The sequence below is a fragment of the Salvelinus sp. IW2-2015 genome, linkage group LG30 (assembly GCF_002910315.2).
Source record: "Salvelinus sp. IW2-2015 linkage group LG30, ASM291031v2, whole genome shotgun sequence".
Taxonomy (NCBI): domain Eukaryota; kingdom Metazoa; phylum Chordata; class Actinopteri; order Salmoniformes; family Salmonidae; genus Salvelinus; species Salvelinus sp. IW2-2015.
In genome coordinates, this window is record NC_036869.1 from 21,683,610 (window position 1) to 21,691,098 (window position 7,489).

Below are 7,489 nucleotides of genomic sequence, written 5' to 3' on the forward strand. Positions count from 1 at the left end.
ATTTTGCGGTGAGGTGAAAGGCGACACAAGACTCAAATGAAACGCTGGTCTCTGTCATTAAAGGCTGGAGAGCCATAGCGGCGATTCCAAGGGCTTCTTAATCCTAGCCATGCAATGTGTGTTTGTGGGGACGTGTGTGTTTGTGGGGACGTATCTGTTTGTGGGGAAAACCTGACCAGGAACGACTGAGGTTGTGGTGAAGGTTTGTATGCTGTCATATCAGTCTGCGGTCATCTCAGAAAGTGCTTTTGTGAAAAAGAGAATACAGGGACAATCAAATCAAATCAAATCCTGACACGTCCTGGTAATCCGTCTGGCACTGCGGCCTTGTGAATGTTGACCTGTCTAAAGGTCTTACTCACATCGGCCGTGGAGAGCATGATCGCACAGTCTCCCATACAGCTGGTGCTCTCATGCATGTTTCAGTGTTATTTGCCTCAAAGTTAGCATAGAAGTAGTTTAGCTCGTCTGRTAGGCTTGTGTCACTGGGCAGCTCTCGGCTGTGCTTCCCTTTGTAGTCTGTAATGGTCTGCAAGCCCTGCCACATCCGACGAGCTTCAAAGCCGGTGTAGTACGACTCGATCTTAGTCCTGTATTGACGCTTTGCCTGTTTGATGGTTCGTCGGTGGGAATTGCAGGATTTCTTATAAAATTCCGGGTTAGAGTCCCGCTCCTTGAAAGAGGCAGCTCTAGCCTTTAGCTCAGTGCGGATGCTGCCTGTAATCCATGGCTTCTGGTTGGGGTATGTATGTACGGTCACTGTGGGGACGACGTCGTCGACGCACTTATTGATCAATCAATCAATCAAGTTTATTTTATATAGCCCTTCGTACATCAGCTAATATCTCGAAGTGCTGTACAGAAACCCAGCCTAAAACCCCAAACAGCAAGCAATGCAGGTGTAGAAGCACTGATGAAGCCAATGACAGATATGGTGTACTCCTCCATGCCTTTGGAGGAATCCCGGAACATATTCCAGTCTGTGCTAGCAAAACAGTCCTGTAGCTTAGCATCTGTGTCAACTGACCACCTTTTTATTGATCTAGTCACTGGTGCTTCCTGCTTTAATTTTTGCTTTTAAGCAGGAATCAGGAGGATAGAATTGTGGTCAGATTTGCCAAATGGAGGGTGAGGGAGAGCTTTGTATGCGTCTCCGTGTGTGGAGTATAGGTGGTCCAGAGTTCTTTTCCCTCTGGTTGCACATTTAACATGCTGATAGAAATTTGGTAAAACTGATTTAAGTTTCCCTGCATTAAAGTTCCCGGCTACTAGGAGCGCCGCCTCTGGGTGAGCGTTTTCTTGTTTGCTTATGGCGAAATACAGCTCATTCAATGCTATCTTAGTGCCAACCTTTGACTGAGGTGGTATGTAAAAAGCTACGAAGAATACAGATGAGAACTCTATCGGTAGGTAGTGTGGTCTACTGCTTATCATGATCTACTCAACCTCAGGCAAGCAATAGCTTGAGACTTCCTTAGATATAGTGCACCAGCTGTTATTTACAAAAATACATAGTCCGACGGTCCTTGTCTTACCCGACGCCGCTGTTCTATCCTGCCTGTACATCGTATAACCAGCCAGCTGTATGTTGATATTGTCGTCGTTCAGCCACGACTCCGTGAAGCATAAGATGTTACAGTTTTTAATGTCCCTTTGGTAGTTTAATCTTCCCCGTATCTCGTCGATTTTATTGTCCAAAGATTGCATGTTTGCTAGCAGAATTGACGGAAGTGGGGGTTTATTCGATCGCCCCCGAATTCTCAGAAAGCAGCCCGCTTTCCGGCCTCTCTTTCTCTGCYTCCTCTTCACGCAGATCACGCAGATCACGGGGGTTGGGGCCTGTTCCCGAGGGAGCCGTATGTCCTCCGCCTTGGGCTCGTCAGAGTCGTGAAAGAAGAAAAAGGATTCTGCTAGTTTGTGGCGAGTAATCGCAGTCCTGATGTAGAGAAGATCKTTCGGTCATAAGAGACGGTAGCGGCAACATTATGTACAAAATGAGTAAAAAAAKAAGTTACAAACAACTCAGATAAACGAACAAAMAAACACAATCGGTTGGGGGCACRTAAAACGTCTGCCTTCTGCTCCGGCGCCATCTTACGTCCTACCAATGCCCAGGGCACCATGGGCCTCTAGTTGACTTGAAATGTCATGTTTCCTTTCTCTTTGCCTTGTTTTCAGCCCAAGTTTCTGTCTGTTACTTAAAAATGGAGGTAGTACACACACACACACACACATTTTTTATCCATGACCATGGCCATAAAACATTGTTTTCTTTCTATCAACAGTGAGCTAGTAGAGTGGAATTTYTCAATTCAGTAGGGATTACCTGAGGACCGTAATCACCATAAACCTAATCAAGCCCTGGTATTTTTATGAGGACATTGTCTTGATAGTTGTGCTTTTCTACCTAATAAAACCTTGTTGCTCTGCGTGGTGCGAGTTTGCGAGAGACTGACACGGTTAATAAGATGTTTACCTCTAGCCTGACCAACCCGTGCCTAGCCTCCCACCGCCTTAACGATAATTAATCAAGCCGGGTTGTAATTATGTCTCAACAATATGCTGCTCTCACTCCGACGCCACGAGGGCTAATTAAGCAAACATACAAGATGGGTTGGAACAATTAGKGCTGCAAGCTCAACATCAACTAGTGCTGCTCACACAGCAGAGCATGTAGGATATGGAACACAACTTATCGTGCTATCTGCATGGGGCTCTAAGCAGAAGATGCCCTCTGTATCCAGATCTGGGATCAGATTATAGTGAAATWTCCTAACCTTGACTACAAGGGATGAAAGTAAAATGTGATCTTGGATCCATTCTAAAAAAGGACAATTTCACGACTACATGATGATCAGCCCAAGGAAAGATCATATTTGTATGACTATGGGGTGCCAGTGTTTTATGGGGGTGCCCTGATTTGTTATGGCAGTGCCCACAATCCTATAACTCAAACATTGCTTCCGCCGTTATGATACCCATTCTAGAAGCAGCCAACTCGTACCCCGTCCTTCCCTATACAAAATGAGGTAATATATTAAGTGTGGCATGATGCAATGAGTCCGCCATCCTTGTCAGAGCAGCAGGGACGGGTCACTTTGAATCACCTATCCACATCACTAGATACCATGGTATGACACTCAAGCGGAGTCATACAGTCCGACTGCATGATGATTCTTTCAACACCTTTACTAGGGTACGTTCTCCAAATATGGAYAAAATAATAACTAGAATCTAGTATCCTGAAAGAGAAGCTAGAATCCTTAGTTGCTAGATTAATTTTGAGACTTACAAATGAATGATTTACACTGAGTATAGCAAACATTGGGTACACCTTCCTAATATTGAGTTGCACGCCCCCTCAGACTCAATTAGTCGGGGTATGGACTCTACAAGGCGTCAAAAGCATTCCACAGGGTGTTGTACTATTCTTGATACACACGGGAAACTGTTGAGCATTAAAAAAACACAGCAGCGTTGCAGTTCTTGACACAAACCGGTGCGCCTGACGCCTACTACCATACCCCATTGAAAGGCACTTAAACATTTCGTCTTGCCTATTCACCCTYTGCATGGCACACATACACAAACCATGTTCTYCTTAAACCTGCCTTCTCACCTTCATCTACACTGATTGAAGTGGATTTAACAAGTGACATCAATAAGGGATCATAAGCATTTCACGGTAAGGTCAACACTTGTTGTATTCGGCACATGTGACAAATAAAGTTTGATTTGATTCGCCTGGTCAGGCTATGTCATGGAAAGAGCAGGTGTTCTTAATGTTTCGTACACTCAGTGTATCCTCATTCATTCTGTAAGAATATAACTTACGTCTCATGAGCTTAGTTCAACTGTCATACCCCGTTAAAACCCCAAATGAAAGCTTGTTTTAGTCCAATGTTTGTAAACAATGTAAATGTAAACAAACACTGTATAGCCTCAAAACATGGTTAAAACTAATTTTGTTATCAYGAATGGTCAATCCTTGCATCCAAAGCTCTGTCTATGAATTTGAGAGTTGTTACATTTCTCCAGGCCCATCCCTCAGCTAGCTTGAAAAGCTATTACTGTTTAGTAGCAGTGAATGTGAAATCATTCCACAGGTTTTGAATTTTGGTTTTAAAATGATTTCTGGGKCGTCAGTTTGGCCCTGTCCTTGGCTGCACTTCATCAGTCGATACCATAAATKAGTTATTGTCATGGGATGTCACCATTTCATTTCCCACCCTAATACCTCACAACAGAATTGGTTCTGACACCTCTCTTGACATTGGGGATTCTGARCTCCATTGCTCAGTCAGTATCCAATTGGAGTGTGCAAGAAAGACATCTCTCAGCATCCACACTTGAAAAAAACAGGGCCATCCATCATCACAACTCAAAATGTGTCAAGGGCATATCCAAGACACACACACACAGTCATGCATAATGTTATGTTAATAGATTTGAAATGTCATTTACGAATGCCATCATTCTATTGCATCAAGAAAATTACACCCTCATTAGATCATTTCTGAAGCAGAGAAAAGTCTACCTTTAGAATTTTCTACATCATTCTTAATTCTCAAAAAACAAGCAGACAGTTGAATAGTAGCCTAGGTTATTGTGTTGTTACCTGTACTTATTGTGGTCCTTAATTGTGGTTATACGGAAATGACAGGCAGACTGTGTTATCCACTTTCGAAAGAAAGTATTTAGTCCTTGTCGGCAATATTCACCGAGTTGTCAGCAACTTGTCAACAAAATCTGTCATTGCACGCTCCTCTAGCTACAGCGGCACGTTTTGTTTGCGTACAAGTTGAGCGTCCTTTTTAGCAGCACGGGGGTTGAATGCCTGGTTGAGGCACTTCGCACTGGCGGTCCTCTCGATTTACGAGCTCGAGAACATGATTGAGTACACACGACTGACACGCGCAAATCACTCAGGGCGCGTCCATACAAATAATCTCACCGAGACGATTCCCTCCGCCCCTGTCTGTGCTCACAGGCTACAGTTTTCTCCCTYTCCACAAGTGGCGTAATTTTGATGTTCGCACTACCTGGAGCCACATTAAACCACACGCWTTCTGTGCACCAAGGAAATGAACACAGTATTTCAGATCATTCACTCTCACTCAATATTCAACTTGCYACTAGATGCTAGCCTATTGGTAAATAGACTGCAGCCTATCCCTTTGTCACGACAAGTGTCTATCACTCGTATTTGCACTCCCTTTATCTGAGCGTGAGTGTGTCGAGGCCGTTGGAGCAATTCGGCARAAGGTATGGAAACAATGCATAGGAGAAATAAACAATTGAGTGGTGGCGACAAATAGACCAAGCATTCAAATGCGCTGCCATCCGTTCATAGGCTACTCGTAGAATATGTAAACAGTGACAGTAGGGACCTAGCCGATCAAGCAGACTCCGTAGGTTATGCTATGCTCGTTCCCTTGATATTAAATATGAACATTGAAGAGGCACAATGCCCTTGGACACTGTGCACGATGTCACATGCAGGATCACTTCTCCGTCTATAAACACTTGTCTATATTATGTGATTGAAGATAATCCTGGAGATTACTTCCGGAGTGCAATATGCAGTCATTGATATAGGCTATTGAACAGCCATACAGAAATAAGAGCGCTCAGCAATAGTCTCCGGGCTACATCGCCAGTGCAATCCGCCTGCTTTCTCTGGACCGAGAACTCACCCTCACCGGGGGGGAAACAAAGCGCAATTCCCCGCTCAGGCGATTTCCTTTTCACTCCTCGACCAAGCATTTGCAAATCACCTCCACATGAATGCACAGGTTATTATTCGATACCGGTATTGGGGTATCTGCGACAAGTTGTCCATTTTAAACATCCACAACATTCCAAAGACGACCCGCCCCCGGCGTTTGTGATTGGTTCTCGTGGTGTGGAGGTACCTCGGTCTCGCAAACTGTATTTAAAGAAAACAGGCACATCTGGATCTGGCCAGCGGTTCCGCGCAACTGGAGGATTTCGGAACCACTGAATTACGCACACAGAACGGCTTCGACTTTGAAGTGAACCGAACATATGTCGGCAATTGATTTGGTTTCAAGATAAACATTGCGTAACTCTAAACTAGTCTTGCATCCTGACTTTTTCTGTAATATAATGTAATCTATACTGAACAAAAATCTAAACTAGTCTTGCATCTTTACTTTTTCTGTAATATAATGTAATCTATACTGAACAAAAATATTAACGCAACATGTAAAGTGTTGGTCTCATGTTTCATGTGCTGAAATAAAAGATCCCAGACATTTTCCAAGTTTAATTATCTMAAATTTTGTACACACATTTGTTTACATCCATGTTAGTGAGCATTTCTCCTTTTCCAAGATAATCCATCCACCTGACAGGTGTGACATATCAGGAAGCTGATTAAACAGTATGATCCTTACACAGGTGCACCTTGTGCTGGGGAAAATAAAAGACCACTCTAAAATGTGCAGTTTTGTCACACAACACAACACAATGCCACAGATGTCTAAATTTGAGGGAGGGTGCAATTGGCATGCTGACTGCAGGAATGTCCACCCGAGCTTTTGCCAGAGAACTGAATGTTCATTTCTCTACTATAAGCCACCTCCTGAGTCGGTTTAGAGAATTTGGCAGTACATCCAACGGCCAGCCCAGGACCTCCACATCCGGCTTCTTAACCTGCAGGATTGTCAGAGACCAGCCACCCGAACAGCTGATGAAACTGAGGAGTATTTCTGTCTGTAATAAAGCCCTTTTGTTAATTCTGATTGACTGGGCCTGGCTCCCCAGTGGGTGAACCTGGTCCCAGGTGGGTGGGCCTATGCCCTCCCAGGCCCACCCATGGCTGTGCCACTGCCCAGCCATTTGAAATCCATAGATTAGGGCCTAATGAATTTATTTCAATTGACTGGTTTCCTTATATGAACTGTAACTCAGTAAAATTGTTGAAATTGTTGCATGTTGCATTTATATATTTCCTCAGTATAGCAGAAAGGACAAGGATGGAACATTTAAATTCACACACATRCACACACACACAAACACACACATACACACACAATTCATAACTTAGGCTGTTACCTAATTAATATGTTACAATGGCAATTACATATTCTGTAGGCCTACAGTATACCGTGCCATCATCAAAATGAAGAGAAAGGAAAGGGTTTTATGCTCATATGAGGAAGATGATAAAGACATCAGTATGATCAAGGTGGTCCTCTTTGTGACTAGCCCACACCCAAATGCTGGTCATTTTCTATGCACCTCGCGCCTCCCTGTGTTCAAAAGTTGTAACTACTCACACTGTCTCTGTCTCCTTTGTGAGGTTGCTCCATGCTCCCTGGCCTATTCTCAATTTGCTCAACTCCTCCATCCTCCCTCCTCCATCATCTCTCGCCTCCTTTTGAAAAAGGTMATAGGTAATCGCGGTGAGGTGGCAAGGAGAGGGAACTTGGGATGAAAATGCCTCTGTATGAAATGAGAATCT

At 43.9% G+C, this 7,489-nt stretch overlaps 1 protein-coding gene across 4 annotated transcripts in view; it reads right to left on the reverse strand.

The window, feature by feature from the left end:
• The window catches only part of LOC111955294 (exostosin-1c), a 101,783-nt gene extending 95,792 nt beyond the window's left edge, over positions 1-5,991 (reverse strand). The window contains exon 1 of one of the 4 annotated variants that reach the window (XM_070436011.1): positions 5,703-5,991. The gene's annotated coding sequence lies outside the window, so the exon portion shown is untranslated. The other 3 variants (XM_023975476.2, XM_070436012.1, XM_023975475.2) reach the window with 3 other exon arrangements.
• Between the last annotated feature and the right edge of the window lie 1,498 nt (positions 5,992-7,489).